Source organism: Amblyomma mixtum, chromosome 10, assembly GCF_055824585.1.
Source record: "Amblyomma mixtum isolate Tamu chromosome 10, ASM5582458v1, whole genome shotgun sequence".
NCBI classification, from domain to species: Eukaryota; Metazoa; Arthropoda; class Arachnida; order Ixodida; family Ixodidae; genus Amblyomma; species Amblyomma mixtum.
The window spans coordinates 165,985,932-166,008,157 of record NC_143021.1 but is presented as its reverse complement, the minus strand read 5'-3'; the positions used below and the strand labels follow the sequence as shown (position 1 = coordinate 166,008,157).

Here is a 22,226-nt window from a genome sequence, read left to right as displayed (position 1 = left end):
TTCCAGCGTGGCCTGGGACCCAGCAGAGGTGTATGGTGGTCCCTCTATGGACGATGGCATCCAGCCTGGCCGCTAGCCTCTTCACGATGGGGGAGCCCCTGGAGGGTCTCTGGAGGAGTTGAAGGGCCGTTCTGGAGTCTGACCAGACTGCTGCCACACAGACTTCAGGTCTGTCCACCAGGATATCAGCAGCCAGGTGTATGGCTGCCAGTTCCGCTGTTGTGGATGAAGCCACGAAAGGCAGCCTGGACTTTCTGCTGCAGCTGAGGGAGGGGGCAGTGCAGGCTGCTGCGGCAGACTGGCAGGCCCCAGGCACGACAGAGCCGTCTGTGTAGAGGTGGGCTGCTCCGGCAGGTTGGTCTGGTCGTGCTGGAGTGTGGCCACTTCTTGACGGAGGTTGGCTGCTGGGGCGTTGTGTCTAGTATGGGATCCAGGGAGGGAGAGCTGTACCTTGTAAAGGTGGCCCTGGTCTGGGCGGGGTGGGGGGGGGGGGGGAGGGGTACTGCCTCAGGCTGTCCCCCTACGAGTTGATCGAAGGCCCCGGCTATCTGGCCCATGCGGGAATGCGGCCTGCTGAGGAAGCGGTCAAGGTGGGGGCTGCCATCTGTGGCGTTGTGGAGGCGCTCGACATCACGGAGGGCCATGCGTCTGGAGAGGAGCTCCATGGTCCAGGAGCCCGCCTCTGCCAGGGTGGCAGCCATGGGGGAAGTGCGAGGGAGTCCGAGGCAGAGGCGGATGGTGGTCCGCTGCTTCCTCTCTATAGACCTACTCCATGTTTGCAAACAAGTGAGGGGGCGCTCCAGTCGCTAGCTGGCTCGCGGTAGGCAAGGGGCCAGTGAGTGGCGGCGAGTTGAGGTGGTGCAGCGCCGGTTTTCAAGGCTTGTGTACCTGTTGTGAGTTTCTGAGAATCATAACAATGGCTGATGCTTTCGACTTAGTATTCCTCGAAGTACACAGGCTCGCGTTGGCCATGTACGGCGTATTTCGCCACAGTGTGTATTGTATCCTGGCTAGAAAGCGTTTCTGCAGTTGGTTTCAACCCCAGGCATTCATTAAAATAATAAGTTTTTGACACTCTGCACTAGCCAGAATGATTTTACCTCGGGACAGTAGTGAGGGAAGCACTGGCGTTTTTTCGGCAGAGCCTACGTGCGCTCACCGTCTGTTGACACACATGTTGCACAGTGCGAAAAGTGGGGACAGCGTCGATCGTGTGCCAATGTCATCTGTCTCGCGTAGCCGCTGTTTTTAGCCGTCAGATCAGGCACCAGCCAGGTCGACTTCTCCCCTTCTCAAACTGATCGATTTGGTGAAAAGCTTGGATTCCTGAAATTATATTCTTTCCTAGCCCTGGGTCTTCTGTTTGGTGACTAAAAATTACAGCAAAATATTCAGTAGAAATTCATAAAATTACGGTTTTTAGATCTGTGGTCGTCAAAAACTGTGAGGTAATGGGGTTTCTGATGGTCCTGGCATGTCGCGAACTCTGTGGGCTTCCGACGACAGAGCACCACAATGGTAGCATCACTTCGAAGAAGAGGGATCAGTGGTTTCGTTGATTTCAGTGCCGCATTTCTTTGACCAAAGCGAAAGCGAAGAGGCCATAAACGAGGGAATAAACTTAATGTTTGTTTTGTGATCTACCACATTTTCTGCGATTGGCATCACTACTCACCCCTTCGTAAATTTGTAACGAATGGAAATAGAATGATTCTATTTGTCGCGAACAATTCCAGAGATGTTAGTTATTTTTATAAGCAAAGTTTTCTTGCGACTATGCATGCATAAGTACTGAGAATCTAAAAAACAGTAACAACGGCATCATAGAGAACAGGCCTTTGATAAACAATTTCTGCACTTTCTACTTAATTATTCGAGACCCGGCCGGTGTGACTTGACGAGGGTGTTAATTATAATTACCCATGACCTGTAACATGTATAGCTGAAAATAAAACTCTTTACTGAAATTAGCAGAGGAATTTCATATTTGCACCAAATTTGGTTACATATCTCATGCATCAATAAAGAAAACACTTTTCATTGCCTGATCCCCTGTCAATCTGTTACGTGCCTCGGTTGGTAGCCGCCTGCGGTTGCTTCTTTCCAAACAGGCTTCGCGATCATGTACTACTTCATCAAACAGCTTATGAGACGTGCGTGATGCAATGAAAATCATGTGGATTTCAGCTCACTTAAGGTACGCTGTTCGAAGCATGCCAACGTGACCGCGCAAGATTGTCACAACTTACCTTACATCTTTCTACTAGAATCGAATATATGTATCGGCCATGTTAAGAAGTAGTTTCAAGTATACATTAAATGCCCCAAAACGTGCCAATATACGTTCGTATAACTTCTACACACGTTAAAACATGCTGTGCTATCGACAAAACGCACTCCTTGGTGGTGAGTGACCCTGCCGGCACCCGTGCACACCAGCTCGGGGTGATAAATGCATGCACAGCTACATACATGGTTTTTTTTTCCTTGCGCAATTTTAAGCGTACCATGCTGTTGTTCAGGTGAGTGAGAGCGGCAATTTCCCTGCTATGAAGTACGTTGACTGTCAGCGCCGGTCGACACCCAGACATCGCGCTTTTACTACCGCGGCCCAGGCTTCCTAATGCGGTATTTATTTGCGAGAAACCTATTAAGGCTAATCTAATTTTCCGTTTTATGATACCACGCGGATCCAACAGATATGCAGCTGGTCAGTACATGCTGCTTCTGCAGTGCGCATGCATGATGGAGCCTCCGGTAGCTGCGGTAGGCACGGGCAGGCGGAACCTGTTTTGCCTACCGCGCGAAAGTTGCTACTGACATCAGCGCCACTGCGTCTTCGTGACGTCGCGGGGTGAAGGAGGTCTATAGCCAGGTACTGGGCCTTCGTGAGCTGGACCAGTGGGAGGGCGTAGAGGAACTGGGAGACGGCCATGCCTGAGAACAGGCGGAGAGCCAGCTTGGTGGTGATGCCCCTGCCTCTGGCCAGGAGTGACCGGATGGCTCCATGAACCCTCGAGGCCTGCCTGAGGTAGTGCTGCACTGCTGGGCTCCAGGTGAGCCGGCTGTCGATCCTGAGGCCAAGGTACTTTGCCTCGGACCTCCATGGAAATAGGTGGCCCTCCACGAAGAGGAAGGTGGTGCCGGGGCGGGTGCCCACCCTCTTGTTGGAGAGCATGGCCTCTGTCTTTGTCGGGGAAAGGCTCAGGCCTGCTGTACCAAGGAAAGTGGCAAGAATGTTGATTGCCCGCTGGACGTTGCGTATGGTCTGGACCCTTTGTCGTCAGGGGCCTTGGCACCAGATGGCGATATCGTCCGCGTATATGGCCATGCGGACGGGCAGCCGGAGATCCTGGGGGGGGGAGGAGCCTGGGCAGAAGGGCCGTGACTGCATTGAAGAGTAGGGGGCTGAGTACGCTCCCCTGGGGAACTCCTCGGTAGATGTGCCGTGCCGTGCTGGTGGCAGTGCCCAGGCGGACCAGGGCACGCAAGGCTGGTAGCGAGAGTGAGTTATTTTTTTCCAATTCTATTTGCCATTTTTATATATGTACATGTATAAACAACTGCACAATAATACGGACGCAGAAATGTTACAGTGCTTGTGACGCTTTTGAAATCGTGTTTTTCGGTGTATATTCTCACCAAGTCTCTGGTGTCGAGATAACACATTAGCTCGGAGATCGCTAGCTAATGAGTTCTGTAAACTCATTCGATACCTAATGTTGTTTTCATCGAATGACATATTTTCTCGTGTGGCAGCAAAATAATGTAATTTTGAACGACGTCATTCGATGGGAATGACATTAAATTTGCCGTGTGGCAGGGGTATTAGATTCTAGTGCTCCCAAAAATGAGTTTTATTGAACTGATGACAATTGTTTGATATATTAAACATGCAGAGGTAGTAATTATTATTTTTCGCTCACTGCAAGAAACAAACTATTCTATATCTCCAGTGCAGGCAGCGCAAGCATGAGGTGTAGCTTTGACATTGTTGCACCTGATGTTTGAATTGGAGTATACATGTTGTCCAGCTCAATCATCGAGCCAACTGCCCTATTGACTGGACCGAGTAGTTCATGCGCTGCTGGGGAAGCATCTGAAAAAGCAAGTGTTACAGACAAGTACCTGAACGTTATCCCTTAAAGCTAACCACTAGAATATATGTCTCCACTTTCAAAAATATTTCGTCAGAAATAGTTTTCATTCCTGTATTAGTATATTTCACCAATTGTAGGAATTGTCTCAGGTACTCGAAGCCAAGAGTAGAACCGTAACTCAAAAACTCTGTGTACTGCATGTCATCAGACAAAAAGCAGTTGTACTCCAGCTGCTCATGAAAATTCCTTGCCGAGCAAGCAGTCTCCTTCTTCAATCACGAGCCCCAACTCGAAGTGCCGTCTGAGAGCAGGCTTGCCCTAGAAGTGGGAATCGTGGCAGGAACCAGGAAAGTGGGCATCCATATCCAGGCTGCGCAGGTCCCCAACGTGAAGTGCCGCCTGAGAGTACACTTGCCCTAGATGTGGGAATCGTGGCAGGAGCCAGGAAAGTGGGCATCCATATCCAGGCTGTGCAGGTCCCCAACTTGAAGTGCCGCCTGAGAGTACACTTGCCCTAGATGTGGGAATCGTGGCAGGAGCCAGGAAAGTGGGCATCCATATCCAGCTGGCTGCGCAGGTCCCTAACTTGAAGTGCCGCCTGAGAGTACACTTGCCCTAGATGTGGGAATCGTGGCAGGAGCCAGGAAAGTGGGCATCCATATCCAGCTGGCTGCGCAAGTCCCCAACTTGAAGTGCCGCCTGAGAGTACACTTGCCCTAGATGTGGGAATCGTGGCAGGAGCCAGGAAAGTGGGCATCCATATCCAGCTGGCTGCGCAGGTCCCCAACTTGAAGTGCCGCCTGAGAGTACACTTGTCCTAGATGTGAGAATTGTGTCAGGAGCCAGGAAAGTGGTAATCCATATCCAGCTGGCTGCGCAGGTCCCCAACTTGTAGTGCCGCCTGAGAGTACACTTGTCCTAGATGTGGGAATCGTGGCAGGAGCCAGGAAAGTGGGCATCCATATCCAGCTGGCTGCGCAGGTCCCCAACTTGTAGTGCCGCCTGAGAGTACACTTGTCCTAGATGTGGGAATTGTGGCAGGAGCCAGGAAAGTGGGCATCCATATCCAGCTGGCTGCGCAGGTCCCCAACTTGAAGTGCCGCCTGAGAGTACACTTTCCCTAGATGTGGGAATCGTGGCAGGAGCCAGGAAAGTGGGCATCCATATCCAGGCTGCGCAGGTCCCCAACTTGAAGTGACGTCTGAGAGCAGACTTGCCCTAGATGTGGGAATCGTGGCAGGAGCCACGAAAGTGGTCATCCATATCCAGCTGGCTGCGCAGGTCCCCAACTTGTGCCGCCTGAGAGTACACTTGTCTAGATGTGGGAATCGTGGCAGGAGCCAGCAAAGTGGGCATCCAAATCCAGGCTGCGCAGGTCCCCAACTCGAAGTGCCGCCTGAGAGTACACTTGCCCCAGACGTGGGAATCGTGGCAGGAGCCAGGAAAGTGGGCATCAATATCCAGGCTGCGCAGGTCCCCAACTCGAAGTGCCGTCTGAGAGCAGACTTGCCCTAGATGTGGGAATCGTGGCAGGAGCCAGGAAAGTGGGCATCCAAATCCAGGCTGCGCAGGTCCCCAACTCGAAGTGCCGCCTGAGAGTAGACTTGCCCCAGACGTGGGAATCGTGGCAGGAGCCAGGAAAGTGGGCATCAATATCCAGGCTGCGCAGGTCCCCAACTCGAAGTGCCGTCTGAGAGCAGACTTGCCCCAGATGTGGGAATCGTGGCAGGAGCCAGGAAAGTGGGCATCCATAGCCAGGCTGTGCAGGTCCCCAACTCGAAGTGCCGCCTGAGAGCAGACTTGCCCCAGACGTGGGAATCGTTGCAGGAGCCAGGAAAGTGGGCATCAATATCCAGGCTGCGCAGGTCCCCAACTCGAAGTGCTGCCTGAGAGCAGACTTGCCCCAGACGTGGGAATCGTTGCAGGAGCCAGGAAAGTGGGCATCAATATCCAGGCTGCGCAGGTCCCCAACTTGAAGTGCCGCCTGAGAGTAGACTTGCCCCAGATGTGGGAATCGTGGCAGAAGCCAGGAAAGTGGGCATCAATATCCAGGCTGCGCAGGTCCCCAACTCGAAGTGCCGCCTGAGAGTAGACTTGCCCCAGATGTGGGAATCGTGGCAGGAGCCAGGAAAGTGGGCATCAATATCCAGGCTGTGCAGGTCCCCAACTCGAAGTGCCGCCTGAGAGTAGACTTGCCCCAGATGTGGGAATCGTTGCAGGAGCCAGGAAAGTGGGCATCAATATCCAGGCTGCGCAGGTCCCCAATCGAAGTGCTGCCTGAGAGCAGACTTTCCCCAGACGTGGGAATCGTTGCAGGAGCCAGAAAAGTGGGCATCAATATCCAGGCTGCGCAGGTCCCCAACTCGAAGTGCCGCCTGAGAGTAGACTTGCCCCAGATGTGGGAATCGTGGCAGGAGCCAGGAAAGTGGGCATCAATATCCAGGCTGCGCAGGTCCCCAACTCGAAGTGCCGTCTGAGAGTACAGTTGCCCTAGATGTGGGAATCGTGGCAGGAGCCAGGAAAGTGGGCATCAATATCCAGGCTGCACAGGTCCCCAACTCGAAGTGCCGCCTGAGAGTAGACTTGCCCCAGACGTGGGAATCGTTGCAGGAGCCAGGAAAGTGGGCATCAATATCCAGGCTGCGCAGGTCCCCAATCGAAGTGCCGCCTGAGAGCAGACTTGCCCCTGACGTGGGAATCGTTGCAGGAGCCAGGAAAGTGGGCATCAATATCCAGGCTGCGCAGGTCCCCAACTCGAAGTGCCGCCTGAGAGTAGACTTGCCCCAGACGTGGGAATCGTTGCAGGAGCCAGGAAAGTGGGCATCAATATCCAGGCTGCGCAGGTCCCCAACTCGAAGTGCCACCTGAGAGTAGACTTGCCCCAGATGTGGGAATCGTTGCAGGAGCCAGGAAAGTGGGCATCAATATCCAGGCTGCGCAGGTCCCCAACTCGAAGTGCCGCCTGAGAGCAAACTTGCCCCAGACGTGGGAATCGTTGCAGGAGCCAGGAAAGTGGTCATCAATATCCAGGCTGTGCAGGTCCCCAACTCGAAGTGCCGCCTGAGAGTAGACTTGCCCCAGATGTGGGAATCGTGGCAGGAGCCAGGAAAGTGGGCATCAATATCCAGGCTGCGCAGGTCCCCAACTCGAAGTGCCGCCCGAGAGTAGACTTGCCCCAGACGTGGGAATCGTGGCAGGAGCCAGGAAAGTGGGCATCTATATCCAGGCTGCGCAGGTCCCCAACTCGAAGTGCCGCCTGAGAGCAGACTTGCCCCAGATGTGGGAATCGTGGCAGGAGCCAGGAAAGCAGGCATCAATATCCAGGCTGCGCAGGTCGGCATCACACACCTGCAGGAAAGTCGATGTGCTTCACACTATACAAAAACAAACTATGAATATTGCATAAGAATGCAATCTGCCAAGTAACACAAATGCTACAGTTTAACCCTTTCGCTGTCGGGTGTTTCTGCCCGTGACGCACCCCCAGTGTCGCACACTTCCGGGATGATGGTCCCGCCGTTTCAACGTCAGAATCTGACGATGCGGAACTTGCCTCTTCCTCGGATGAGACGCTGTCTGAGTCCGAATCCGAGCTCGGCTGGTATTTAGAATCTGAAGAGCCACCGCTCCAATGCACAGAGGATGGTCCCGCGCGGTCAGCCATATCCGAAAGTAACCGCGCGCAGCGGGGGTGTGCTTTCAGTGGCCCGCAAAACGGAGAGAAATGGGACGCTGTGTAATAAAGATGAGAGAGGGAGATGGAAAAAGGCTAAAACAAAGTTGAGGGGCTTTGCTTTTGCTGCTGCCAGCTGCAAGCGAGGGTGCGACGAGAGAGCGAAAGCAGCGATCGAGTCATGTGTCAGTCTCTTTGACTCTCGGAGTGGCAACGCCCTTGAACTTGAAGTGCCGTAGCTCACACGTCGACAGAAGAAAAATAAAAACCTGCAAAACAGCGGCAGATGGCAGAACAACCCTTGGACCCATAACCACACGCGCGCGTCATGATCCGGCGAACGCGGAGCGACCGCGCCACTCAGCAAAGAGGGAGGGGTGGGATGGCAGTCACTCCGTACTCTTCAATACACGTACCAAAACAGTAAGGGGCGAAAATACGAACTTGTAGAAAGATTCAACAGAGGGCACAGCTAGTCCAAGAGCGTCAGCTTTGCGCTCAAGCGCGAAATTTTGAACGCACGATAGAGAACGTACCGGTACGTCAGTGACACTGTGGGGGGAAGCGCGAAAACGTACCGGTACGTCCGTGACAGTGAACGGGTTAAAAACCCATTACAATGCATGCATGAAATAGCTGGAAAAATCCATGCACTTATTACATGCGCAAACATGAGGTAAAACAAAAAATTTTTACACTGTGTAAAACTGCTCGGTTACTGATAAACGGAAGCGGTTTTTGAGGTTTAATGCCCCAAAGTAACTCAAGCGATGAGGCATGCCATGGTGAAGGGCTGCCAATAACTTCGACCATATGGGGTTCCTTAACATCAACTGACACTGCACAGTACACGGACCAATATCACTAATAAATGGGAGAACATTCTATTAACCATGACATGCATGAAAGCAGAAACAGAGCATTCTTACAACCATTGTGTTCAATGCATAATATGCCTTCCTCGTGAATTTGTTGGCCTTCACCACGTCAGGGCTGGACTTCGAAGGGGCCTTTACGCCAATGTAGGTCCCGTCGACGCATCCCACGACGTATGTGATGCCGCCGCGCAGAAGGAAACGCTCCTTAACATACGCACGCTCAGTCGCAGTCGCAGGGAAAGCAAGCCACCGCTTCTGCAGAGCCGCTTCGATAAGTGCGTCGGAGACGTCCCTCACGCAGCGGCTCACAGTGCTTCATTGGCGTCCAATAAAGCGGTCTGCGTCGACGCTCCCCTCGAAACTCCCGGTCGCGAAGAACCAGAGGGCGCAGAGGACTTGCTCTTCGACCGAAAGCGAATGAGGCCCGGTACGCACTCTCCGCAGGCGGGGGTCGTCGCCTCTTTACACAACCATCGTACCGATGTTTTGGAGAGGCGAAAATGTTGCTGGAATTCGTTGTCGGCCATGGCAGTAAACAGGTCCAGCCGGCCGTACTGACATTTGCCGTCAGAGGAAGCGATGACCCAGGCTGCTGCTGCTGCTGCCATGACAGTCCCGAGAAGAATTCGGGGCACTTCACCGTTCACGAGTTTAGCTCCGAGTTCACCTGTCAGTCAAAACCATTGGTCATGCCCCCGGCGTGCCGTACATAAATTATAGGCGTACGCGCTATGGGTGGGCCACTCCCAACATCCGTGCCGGCTACAGGTATGCTGCGCAGCTGTGCTGATTGCTGACAGACATCGACGATGTTGACCATCGAAATATAACAGGCAAAACGGACGCCATCGCTGATTAATCTAAGCACCTCTGCGGAGGACACACAACGTGGCGACAGTCGCCGATTTCTTCGCTCGCATACCAAAATTGCACAACACTATAGCCTGTTGCAACCACGTAAGACACAGCACAACGCTGACGGCGCGTCACACCTCCTTGCAAGGCGTCAAACACGGAGCACGACGACGAAACGGTGCTTGGAGCACGCCCTGCTCCAACAACATCGCATCACTGGTGTTTGGCTTGGCCGTCCTTTCATCGGTGATAAAGCTCAGCATCAATGTGTCAAACACATCCGGGATCGACAAACGGTCGCTGCTCTAGGCCCAGTGCAATAAAGAGTTTGTAATTTCCAGCACGCAAGCACTGCGTACTTCACAACCGTAACACCTTTCTCTTTTATAAGTCCGATTCCATTATTACAAACAGGATCCCTCATCTGCCCGAACGATATTATTGCGATGTCACTGCGGTATACAACGGCGATCAACGTTAGTGACAAAACCAGTCCGCAAAACCTTGAAGTGCGCGACGTGAACAAATACTACGCAGATACGCGCGCCACCACCTTCACAGCTTTTAGTCACCGTCTGATGACAGGATGAGTTGTGTCGCTGGGTAGCACACTCTTCGCATCCGCAGTGCACTAAAGAGGCGTCACACACAACAGGCATACGTAATGAATCATTGAATACAGGCAAACAGCAATTTTTTTTCTCACACCGCATCACAGCCGCTCGCACGGCCAATTTATACGGCTGATATTCGCCAAGAGCGTACTAAAAGCAATGGTTGGCCATAGCGGGGTGCGGCAGCGGCCGTAGCAGCGGAGAACTCCACCTGCGGTCACTGCAGAGAGCAGCAGTGATGCAGGGGTGCAGTGCGGTTCAGTTTTTTGCTTTTGTGTATTATGCAAGCCAGAAGATGCATGACTGTTATATTTTGATACACGACAAAATAAAATATATTATCGCAATGGCCGAAAAATAAGACAGATTCAGCGTGTAGTAGTTGCCCAGTCTTTCCAGTCGAAGGCAGCGCTACTGGCGGCGTGTCAGCGCAGGAGCTCTCTCGTTTTCGGCACGGTGGGCTGCCGCTCTAGTTCGCATGCAAGCCAAGCTGCAAGCTATGGCCTCACTATCGCCACTAGCGGCAGAAAGTGTCAAATCTTTGTTAATTGCCTAAAGCTATGCTTTTCAACAACGCTTCATTGGATTCAGATTTTAAAATACATTTGGAAATGAACAAAATGTTCATAATATTATCTGTAGCCTTTTAACGTATTCGAGAGAAGAGAAAGGGCTGATACAAGAGTGCACCTAGTGCGCACTGTTCGTCTTCGGAAATGGAGAGACAGATAGAGCCTGAAAGAGAAGACACGCCTTTGACGCGCCCGAAAAGGCGTGTCAAACAGCTAGCGGCGAGTGTGCAGATAGATAGCTGATATGGCGCTGATAACTTCAGGTATTGCGCAGGTATTGCGCCTGGTATTGGTCTTCAGGTATTGCGCAGTGTATTGTGTTTGAAGTGTGAAACAGGCACTCAGGGTGCGCTTGTATCGCCTTTACATGGCTTTATCTCTACATTTTATTGTCCACTGCCTGCACACGTTCCGCGCAATCTTCGTTCACTAACTGCCGTCATCGCAAACTCGGATGAAACTCGGGCCTTCCGGCATAGCGCCCTTGGAGGCAACAGTCGGTTAATAGACTGAACATTGTAGACTGACACTGGGAGCTTACTTCCGTCATTTTTGCCGTGCATTTATTTTAGCTCACTTTGTTTCAAACTGCTGTTCTGCTGTTGCGCCTGCTTGCACACTTGATTATATTGTTGGACTCGTCGCTTTCCTGCCGAATTTCACCGATCAACTTCTGGCCCGCATTCCGCGCATAAAAAAACGTGATCTTTGGCGACTGCTAGAAGCGCACTTAGCAAAGAACGCAAACCTGTGAGAATTCTGTTTTTCTCTTGCCGCTCTCACCGATTCAATCGGTTGGTGCGAATTGCGTGGGTTGTTTAATTTTAATTTCTCGCCGCAGTGTTATATAGCTACTATGACGATGAGTAGCTTTAAAGATTGTATATTTTTCATGTCTGAGAGAATGACAATAAGAAGCATGCACGGAAGACGAGTTGGAGGACAGGACAGGTTTTATCAGCTAGCGTGACAAACACCAGTCTGATTTTTTGTTCAAAAATCATGGAGCATATTATTTATTCTCTGGTTGCATCTTTCCTTTCATCGGTCAGCTTTTTCCACCCCAATCAGCATGGCTTCTGTCAAGGCCACTCTTGTGAATCACAGCTTGCTCTTTTCCTTCATGATATTCACACCAACCTTGACCTTAATACATCCACTGACGCATTTTTTTTAGATTTCGAGAAAGCCTTCTACAAAGTATCGTATCGTCACCTGCTACTCAAACTGTCGTGCCTTAGATTAGACCCTTGTGTGCTCACCTGGATCAGCAGTTTTCTAACCAATCGTCCCCAGTTTGTTGTCGCCAACTCCCATTCATCCGCTCTCTCCCACGTCCAGTCAGGGGTTCCTCAAGGCACTGTTTTAGGCCCCCTTCTTTTCCTAATTTATATTAATCACCTGCAAAATAACATGTCATTTAACATACGACTGTTTGCCGGCGATTGTGTGATATACTGCTCCATAAATAACAAATCGGATGTTGCCGTCCTACAGAACGACCTCCTCAAAGTGCAAGAGTGGTGCGACACCTGGCTCTTGAAACTAAGTGTCAATAAAACCTTTTTAGTCCCTTTTCACTGCTGACGTAACTACTCACCTCCCATAACTGAAACCTACAATATTAAGTACCTAAGTGTCCATATCTCCAGTGACCTATCCTGGCACAGTCATATTACTAATACAGCTAACTCAGCCAATCGCGTCCTTGGCTATTTACGGTGTAACTTTTCCTTAGCACCCCCTTCCGTCAAACTGATTGCCTATATATCACATGTCCGACCCAAACTAGAGTACGCAAGTTCTATAATCGATCCTCACCAAACCAACATGTCGAATTTACTGGAATCTATTCAAAATTGTGCCTCACGATTCATTCTTTCTGAGTACTCTCATCGCGCTAGTGTAACTCAACAAAAATCCCAACTTAAACTTCGTACCCTAGCATCCCGTCGTCAACTAGCTCGCCTTTTTCGTAATCTTACGTTTTTTCACAGCTTGCCCCCGAAAAATGTACTCATCCGCCCAGCCCATCATTTATCCCGTCACAGCCATCCCAATGTGTCTCCCCCCAGCGCGCCCGTACCAAAGCATTCCAAAAATCATTTTTCCTCCGTACTGCCCTGGACTGGAACGACCTTCCCGGCCGTATCGCTTCCCTAGAAGATCAAGACTGCCATTGAAAATCATTTTTTGTTATAACTGCCGTACTCCTCGCCCACTCCTCATGTAATACCCCTTAGATGGGGCCTTTGAGGACCTAATAAATGAAATGAAATGATCTCGTGCCATGACAAGCCAGAGTGCGACTTGCGCCAGGCGAGCGTGTATAAAAGTTGCACCTTGTCCCACTCTATGTGGGTACTGCCTACAACAAAGCCCATCCAACTGAGTCTCCGTATGTTTTTAATGAAGTATGCCCATGCAGCTTTTTCCCTGCCACAGCCACCTGGTATGACTCCAGTGATTGCATGCATGCATGAAGTATAAACAAACTTGGAACAAACCGTCTTGATGACGGCCTTTTTCCTGATTCTGCATACAAGTACTGCTAGGTTGTATTTACTTGATTCCAAACCCATAAGCAGGCACTTTTTTTTGCTAAAGTAGACTGTGCTGACAATTTATAACACTAAAAGCTTAGAAAGCAATCTAATTCATTTATTTTTTTCAAACATCAGAAGCACACATTCACACAGATTTCAAATATATGACAAATGCTAAGCAATGTTGAAAACATTCACTGCTTAAACTGGGCTTGTCCCAGATGCGTCTGCTCACGCAAGTTTCGACATTTTTTGTCGGCTTTTCTTCTCATTCTTATTTTTTAACTCTCTGCAGTACTGTCGCCTGCGCATGCAAACATAGTAGTGAATTAACCTGGCCAGTATATCTTCTTTGTGCAACTCGCAAGGGAAGGAAAAGTGATAATTCTCCAGCACAGCGTCACTTGGCTTGTCGTACACATCCCTCTGGCTTGCATACTTCATGAACTCTTGCTCAGTCTGCTTAAAGAGCTGGAAAAGATGAGCGTTTGGATGTGTTAGCCTCCCTCTCGTCTTGCAGTTCACAAGGTCTGCTTCAGGGGCTCTTGATAAGCATTTGCGTCTCACAAGGGCTTGTTTGCCAATGGTTCACCAGCTTCCTTGTGACAAATCCAGTGACGTAATAGATAATACAGTCAAAACGGTTGCATTGCAGTCATCGTGTTCAAATACGTCTTCGCACTCCCAGCTTCCCTCGTTAATCAGGCCGTCCAGCTTGTGTCCGTGCTCTCCACTGCGGAACACTTGGATATGTGTCTGAGGTCAGCCAATGTCACAAACGCAGACTGGCTGTTTTCGGGGACCATGCAGTTCCCAAACTGTGGTGGCTTAAGCAACAAATAAAGTAAAAGCATACGATGAAGTTGCAAAAATGTTGGAGAAGTAGAATGCTCATTTTGTCCCCCTTATTATGCCAAAATTATCATGCTTGCCTTATTATGCCAAAAAGCATTCCAAGGGGTCTTGGTTCATCTTAGCTAAAAGGACATACTTGAACCCGCATTCCGTCAAGAGGTAAGCTGACAACTCTCGAACAGACTTTCACGTCACTCGCAGTCCCTCCGCAGTAGACCGAGTCAAAAAAAAAAGGTCTTTAGGAATGACTCCATCCACAACCTCTTGTTCCCACTCGTCGAGCCACCTGGATGCACTGTCAGTAATCAGCAAGTCCTTGCATCCAAGAGTGAGTCCTTCTGCAGCGAAGCGGCGGTTGAGGGCATCGAATCAGTTGTTAAGAAAAAAGGTGAACTCAACAGTTGGCTCCGTGTTGTAGAGCCGAGGCGCACCTCTCTTCGTGTAAAACTGTATCCCTTTTGCTACAGAGTTGCTGAAAAGCTGAGTCGTGAGTTTCACTCTCACTCTCAGCATGTTGGAGGGGTTGACGTGGTTATAAGTTAGCTTTGGGCAAACTCTCAGCTCTGCAGCATGTTTTTTTGTATCTGCCACGTAGAGGGCATCATAGTGGTACCATTTTATAAACCGGCCTTGTCTTCTCAGAACCTTCTTTTCGTACAGCCGATTGCGAATACATTTAAAAAGGTGAGGGGCATCTGACAAGACAAACTTTTCTAGAGGTATCTACAGGATGCTCAAATGCATTCACAACATGACCCAGTTCACCATTCACTCCAAGTTGTCCCCACATTGCTCGGTTGGTTGAGGCTCCATCGCACACAACCCCATCAACAAATAAACCAGCATTCTCTAAGCGCACAATGCACTGGAGAAGTAGCTGAGCTAGAAGTGTGCCTTTTGTTGGTCCTTTTGATGCAAATACAGCTACAGGCTGCAAGCAGCTTTCCCCGAAAGGAGAAAATGCAAAGACAAGACCGTGGTCTGCCAGCTCATCGCTCTGAACACTTTGGTCTCCATGATCAACAAGACCACTGTATGTCATCGTCTGAGAGTGAACGGCCATCTCTTTTCTCACATGTATTTCATCTAAAATTAGCATTCTTCTTCTTTGAAATTCTTTTTTGTTGGCGACTTTCATCTTCAAAGCTTTAAAAAAGTCTTCATCAAATCCACATTTAAGGCCAACCATGCTGATATATTTCCTAACTGTGGACACACAAGGAAGGGGTAATATGCTATTGCTTCGCAAGAAAGAATACGTAGCAGGGCTTCGTATGAGGAGCAGCAAGCACAGTCATCTGTATATATCTCCTATTGTTTTTTGTTGTGCACTTCGCAGCAGAAACACATTCTTTCAAGAGAAGTAGCTGTGGTGGTGGTACATCAAGCGCCTGCAATTTCTCTACGACATCCTCATATTTCAATTGCATCATCTCCTTCTTGCTGTCTTCCAATTGTTTCTTCAGCAGCTTGTTGCGTTTCAGCAGCCTTGCTCGTGAACGCTGCAATGTAGCTCTTGAAGTTTGCAAGAAGTCAAGCCTTTGCTGTTGGGCAGACAATGCAGTTGTGTGCAGTGCTGACAGACTTATGGGTTTCAAGCGTTGCTTCTGCTTTGTCCTCAAAGCTTGTCGGTCAGCATGTGTTCTTAAAGGGACAGTGAGGAGAGCTCTGTTAATATTTTTTTATGGCAAAAATCCGATAATTCGGCATTTCATGGCTTTGTTGCCACTTGGCCGGCAGCGAAAGATGCATTTATTTCTAAGAAATTTGGATTCGAAGTTGAAAAAGTTTTTGCCGCCGCTCTGATTCAAACTTGGGATTCTCTTATGACGACACAGGACTAAGTGATGTGCACATGACGTAACGCAGACTCCGTGATTTCTGGCGGCCAGCAGTGCGGCCTAGCAGCAGCCGAAAAGAAAGCTACTGCCGGCCGCATGTTGAAGGCATCTATCGGCTATTGCGGCCGTCGCTACCGTCGCTTCGTTTACGTTTGCACCGGCGTTTTGCCAGCGTTACGGTGGATCTCGTTCTCGAAGTCGTCAACGAAGTTCTCGCAAATAGACACCTTTAGCATACCGTGTACCTTGTTACCCGTTAGCGGAGTACTGGGAGCCGGCCTACCGTCAGTGAGCAGGCGCTGATTGGTCCCGATGCTGCAGGCGCGCGCGTAGCTGCCGGGTACGTGGCGCCATCTGGAGGCGTCAAGGAGATTTGCGCATGCATTGGCTGCGCGCGGGCTCCCAGAACTCAGGTACCGGTAACGGGAACACAGTACACGGTATGCTAAAAGTGTCCAATAACTCCGGCTTGCACTTCAGCAACCTCAGCCGAAAATCACCGAAAATTGTGCCATCATAGTTTTCAATCGACCATGGCGATCATCTGACCAACCTTAACAGGCTCGTTCAAAAGATAACTAGCATTTGGAGCGGCAGTTGGAGTTCCTCTGCTGTTCCGCGCTTGTAAATCGAGGCGCGTCAAAAACGACATCACGCGGGCATGCAGAGCGCATAGACGCGAAGCGCCACGATATACCGAAACTCGGCCTGTGGGGCCGCTAAGTATTGATTTTCTTTGCTTACAACATTCAGGTTGTCTTTTGTCGGTCTTCCTTGTCGGATAAAAGCCTACTATTGGTTTCAAACCAAAACTTACTTCAGTATTCAACCGCGCAACCTTCGTTTGTCAGCCTCAGTGATTCGTGGCTTCTCGTGTCCCAGTGTTGCTAGAACCATTGGTTCTAGCAACACTGTCTTGCCTTATGACGTCATCACGCTTGTACATGCGAGTTTGGCCTGTGGCGGCGATACCTGTATTTTGGTTCTCGCTCTTTTCTACGTTACAAGAGCTTTGTTGTCAGTATGAGTGGCATTTTTGTAATCACGAGCTGGTATTCTGTCGATACAAGCCAACTTCAATTTCTCCTCAGTGTCCCTTTAAAGTGTCTGTGAGACTGCTGCACGACCAACATATGGCGCCTCCAGACGTCACCAATGGGCACTTATTGTGCCTCCACTTCCTCTGACAGTCAACAAAGGCGCACTCAGGCAACACGGAGGGAAAACTTTTGAGACTTGGTCCTCCACAGCAGACACTCAAGTTGCTGACAGCTGATAACATCGATTCCACTTCAGGCACAGAATTCGCGAATGAACTAATCCCAGCACTTGTGCATTCAACTGGCTTTCCTAAAACATATAACTGGACTGGCATGTCGCTTTTTACATGTAGCGACTTTTTCGTAAAGACGACACAGGACCCGTCGCAGTGTTGGATGCAAGCGTCGTTGAATAAGACGTCCTTAATGCCCTCAGCATCGATTCTGTGAACTGCCCAAGATGGTTCAGGAAGGCACAAGTTAGGTGCGGAGCTGAACATAATTTCAACCGGTGTTGTCCTGTTAGGGCCGTTGTCTTCCTTGTTGACTGCTTCGCTGTCTTCGTTTCCGTCAATGCGGTCGATCATTGCCTCTCCGTCAGAAGGTTGCAGCTCAACATCACAGGAGCTGCTAGACTGTGACACAGTTGAGCAAAGAGCAGCAGAATGAGCCTGCCACTTTACTTGCTTGCGAGGGCTTTTGATTTTCTTCGATAAGTACTTCGGCGCGCCTTGCACTCTGCAAAAGAAGAAGGTGGTTGGACTGTGCCGAGCGATCGTCAGAAAACCTGCTCTGCAAGGGGTGGAAATGACAAGTGTGAGTGAAACGACCGAAGATCAGACGAGAGAACAGACTGAACTTATTGTGATAGGCCTCAAATCGGCAGTAGAGGTCGAAATGTCACGTTTCGGGATGATTACTGTTCGTGACACACGGAGGTGCTCTGGAAGACAGTGCATGCATAGGAAGTTATTCATGATGAGTGTTATTGTGTCAAGAGGGATTTTTCCCAACTGAGCTACAGTAAGGCCGTCAGGACCTGGTGCGGAATTTTCACGCATTTCCTGATAGGATGAGAGAACCTCACTGGAAGTAAATAATGGCACATCTGATCGCAGTATGCCAGGTTGTATTCCTACCTCCGGAACCTCAGGAGACTCACTTTGGAAAAGGATGTCATATTGATTGTGAATCTAAGTTAAAGGTATGTCCCTGCCCTCGGTGTGGCATTGATTGAGCTCATCTATAATTATCTTAGGGCCTTTGTGATAAAGAAGTTGATGGTATTTACATAGACGGTGATGGTAACTCTTTGCCGACTCATTCGAGCGGCGAACCACTGGCTTTACCCTTTCTTTGAGCGCTTTGTAGGGCTTTATTGTTATTTTGAAACGGTCATAGAGAATATTAAAGTCTGACCTGGTCAGAGGGCCATTACAGAGATTGGTGGCCAAGCCTGAGCTGTGGAGGTCATATCTTACAAGGCAATCTAAAACCTCTAGAAAATCTAAGGTGGGGGCCCCTATGAGGGATTCCTCCGCATCCCTAGGTGGCGAAGGGCAGGGAGGAATAACGGGGGGCCAAAGTGGCAAGTGGAAGGCGTGCCGCAACTGAAGGGCGAACACCGAGACGACGGTGTCGTTCCCTTTCTGCCTCTAATTTATGTTTATATTTTGCGCCCTTTCACAAGCCGCGTATGGCGTCAATAGATCTGGTCGGGTGAAGTGCTGCTATAGCAGTGTTATGAAACCGCTCTCCTGGGAGCAGATCTAGTTCTAAGTCAATAATTATGTTTACTTCGGCATCGGTCCATCTTGCATGCGAAGCAGCGTGGCACTTAGGCGGCACGAGCCCATCTTCATTGTCAACCGGATCATTGACCTCTGTAGATACGGGCGCCGTGCTAGTCACCCGCCCACCATGACCGTTACTATGGTAAGCCACCCCTCGCGCAGGACAAGAATTGGAATGATGCCTCCCCAAAGCGGAGCTCTTTTCGGATATCTCCGAGGTGTCTTTTTCAGGGCGACCCGTGGCACTTGAAGAGGCAGCGACCACATCAGCCTGCATCTCCGGACTTTCTGGAATACTATAAAAAAAGGAACTTTCGAGGGAGTTTTCAGAGAGTTGTGACGAACCGGCAGCCTGCCCCGAACCGGTCTGCGCATGTGGTAGAGGAGGCGATGACCCCCAGCCCCCCTGAGACTCCGGCAAAAAAAAATGTTGGGAGACAGACTGTTGCGTACTCCTTAAAGCACCCCGGGCAGAGGTGAGAGGAGACGAGGCACCATCCTGAATTTCAGGTGATGCACCGGAGAAGGTAACATCCGGTGAGATTGCATACGGGAATGCGATGGCGCCGTCCCTAATGGAGGGAGATGCAGCAGGTTTTATTGGCTTGTGTGAAGCCGGGGAAGTTTTTCCCAAAAGTTATTTTACACCTGGCGTAGTGTGAAGATACACACCTTAAAAGATCGCAAGCGGCTGAAAAACATCTCCTACGTATCGATCGCACCGGCATATGATGAACCTGCATATAATGATCTTGTAGGCACTGGCGACTTGAATCTATATGCCGGCAAGGAATACACTTAACCGCGGATGGTGGGTAAAGTAGGGTGATTTCCCCCGCTTTTTGCGAGGGCGACAAGGGGCCCCTCCCACACTCCCTACCACGGCGCGGGTGCGGCTCGAGACCGGGGAGGGCCCGACGACCTCATCTGTAGGCGCCTTGAGGCGCCTGACAGGTTTCTCTAGGTAAAGGACCAGGTGGAATACCTTGGCCGGAAACATAACTAGCTGTGTTGGCCTCAGAAACCGGCGGGACAGCCTCATTGGAAGAAGACATCGCCGAGCGCCTGGCGCACTGAGTATAGTGCGAGACAAGCTTAGTTGCCCGTGGATTGTTTTTAGGGCAATGTTCGCACTTCCAAACCACATAGAGTCGTGTGCCGAGTGGTAATGTTTTGACTAAGATGATTAAGTAGGACCCTCAAAGCTGCAGACATGACAGGTATGGGGCTTGCTCGGATAGATTAGTTGGAGGACGTTACTTGCCATAGAGCATGTATGAGGGATTCCACCAAGGAGACCCCCCCCCAAGAACCACCACCACCAACAGGGGTGCAGAAAAAGAGAAAAAAAAGAGAGAAAAGAGGCTGTAATACCATGAGGTAATGGTAATGTACCAAAGACAAAAGGTGCCTGGTAATTGAAGAAAAGGAAAATGATGAACGAAGTTCATGCAAGGATTCGAAACCATGCCTGAACGCAAGCACATACCAACGTAGGCTCCATGGGCAAAGGCAGGCGACCGGGAAACTATGTTGTGGAATGTAGTATCTATTTATTCAAGAGCTCCATCAAGAGCTCCAAAGTGCTCCTGATGGAGACTCTGAGGCCTTCTGCCGTTGATTTACTGAAGAAATGTTTTCTGTTGGCATGCTTCTCCCACTGTGCAATGAAGTCCAAGAAATCTTCAAGCTCTTGTACGTTTGGTGAATTTGGCTTCAGAGCTTCAGCTGGGAAGCGTGATGTCATGATTTCTATCAATGACTGCATTCTCCTGCACAAAAAAAGAAGCAAGGAGAAAAGCCATGTAAATAAAATTACAAGCTACAACAGTTACAAATGAAAGCACCAAATACACATGACTGTAAAAGGATAGAAATCATTGGAGTAAATTTAAGTCATAAATGCACTTTCAAAGCTGCAATTAAAGAAATGCTTGATGTACATTCAAAATACAAACCTGAAAAATTTCTGGGTTGTGTCAATTTTTCCACAATGTGATTCTACTTGTGCCCTGAAGAGCTGAAGCCCTCTCAGTGACTCTGAACTGAAGAACTGGAAAGCGTAGGGAACTCGCATCTTTTCGAAGTTGTTTGGATCAAGGTGTGTCCTTGTTAGCCGAGGCGTTGCCTTCACGGTGGCATTATTTGCATCAAGTTTAAGAGCTTTCCGAAGTGGCTCCAGTGACACCTGAAATGAGAGCAGTTATTTATAAAAAGCTGACATACAATATGCAAATTATCAAAACCCACAAAATACTACTTCCTAATGCTGAAACATGCTTACTATTCCATCAGTTGTGTTGAAGCTTGTCCGTAGCAATCTGTTGCGGATGTTTTTTTTTACTAAATGAGGAAAATCCGAGAAAAAGTGGAGGGATCTTGTATAATCCACAGGATGCTTCCTTTTTCCAGATATTTCCTTTGAATTTCCTTCTATGCCCATTATTTTCCACATGTTGCGGTTGCAGGGTGCTGCATCACAAGTAACATAGTCAACAAACAGTCCTGCGTTTTCTGCTAGCATGACAGCCTCAAGAATAATTTTTGACAGTAGATGTCCTTTCACATTTACGTTAGTCGCAAATGTGCCCAGGATCTGAGTCCAGCTTCCAGTAAGAGGTACAAACATCACCACAAGGCCATGGTTGGAGAGGACGTGTTTCTCTTCGTTTGGTGTGTATGGTCCCAGGTCAACAAAACCAGCAACTTTACCAACAGTGTCAGCGGAGAGATGTTCCGACAGCTTCATCTCATCGATGACCAAACCCCCGGGACACTTGGAAGGGGTCCACCGCAGATGTTTTTTCTTTTGTTTCGAACATCCTCTCATTGAAGCCAAAGCTACCAATATAGTTAGACATGTACTTTCGTGATGTCGTTCTTCCTGGAAGTACTAAGATGTTTTGCCTCCAAATGTACTCGTAAAGCTTGAGGCTTCGCATTTTTATCAAGGTACACTCAAGCATCCATTCTTTGTTGTAATTCCTTCCTCGTGTACTCTTTCGTTTTGCAGCCTCAAAGCACTGTCTCACAGCTAGTTGCTGCTTTGTAGACAAATGTTTTAATTGGTTTTGCAAAATCTTCTCGGCTGTAGCTGCAGTGGCATTTTTCATCCTTGATGAAATGCTTTCATTCAAGGTCTCCACTTTCGATTCCAACCCCACGATTAGAGCTCGGAGTCGGCGTGATGTTTTGCAGCTTGGCTTAGGCAGCTTCTTTTGCAGGCGACATTTTCTTGTTTGTAGAGCTTTGCGCAGGTACTTGCAACGTAAGCAAGGCTGACCTGGAAAAAGACATGAAGTGTCCTTTTAGTATGTGAAAATTTTACTATTCCAGGGATATAAATGCTATATATTACAGAAGTTCAGTTCGACGCTGTTTCAGATGACACATACAAAATTCTTCTGAAGTGGAATAAGATACCTGTTGACTACAGCCAGTGAGTCTGAGACAAAAACT

The 22,226-nt window shown here is 49.4% G+C and overlaps 1 protein-coding gene and 1 pseudogene across 3 annotated transcripts in view; one reads left to right on the top strand and one right to left on the bottom strand.

Annotated features, from left to right (window-relative positions):
• Positions 1-22,226, top strand: part of LOC149327650 (uncharacterized) — a 110,611-nt gene that overhangs the window by 40,050 nt on the left and 48,335 nt on the right. The window lies entirely within an intron of this gene.
• LOC149327653 (uncharacterized) lies at positions 405-21,734 on the bottom strand (annotated as a pseudogene). The gene is made up of 3 exons (XR_016286283.1): positions 21,052-21,734; positions 20,726-20,955; positions 405-15,737 (listed from the first exon to the last, which is right to left on the bottom strand). The product of XR_016286283.1 is annotated as an uncharacterized LOC149327653 (transcript).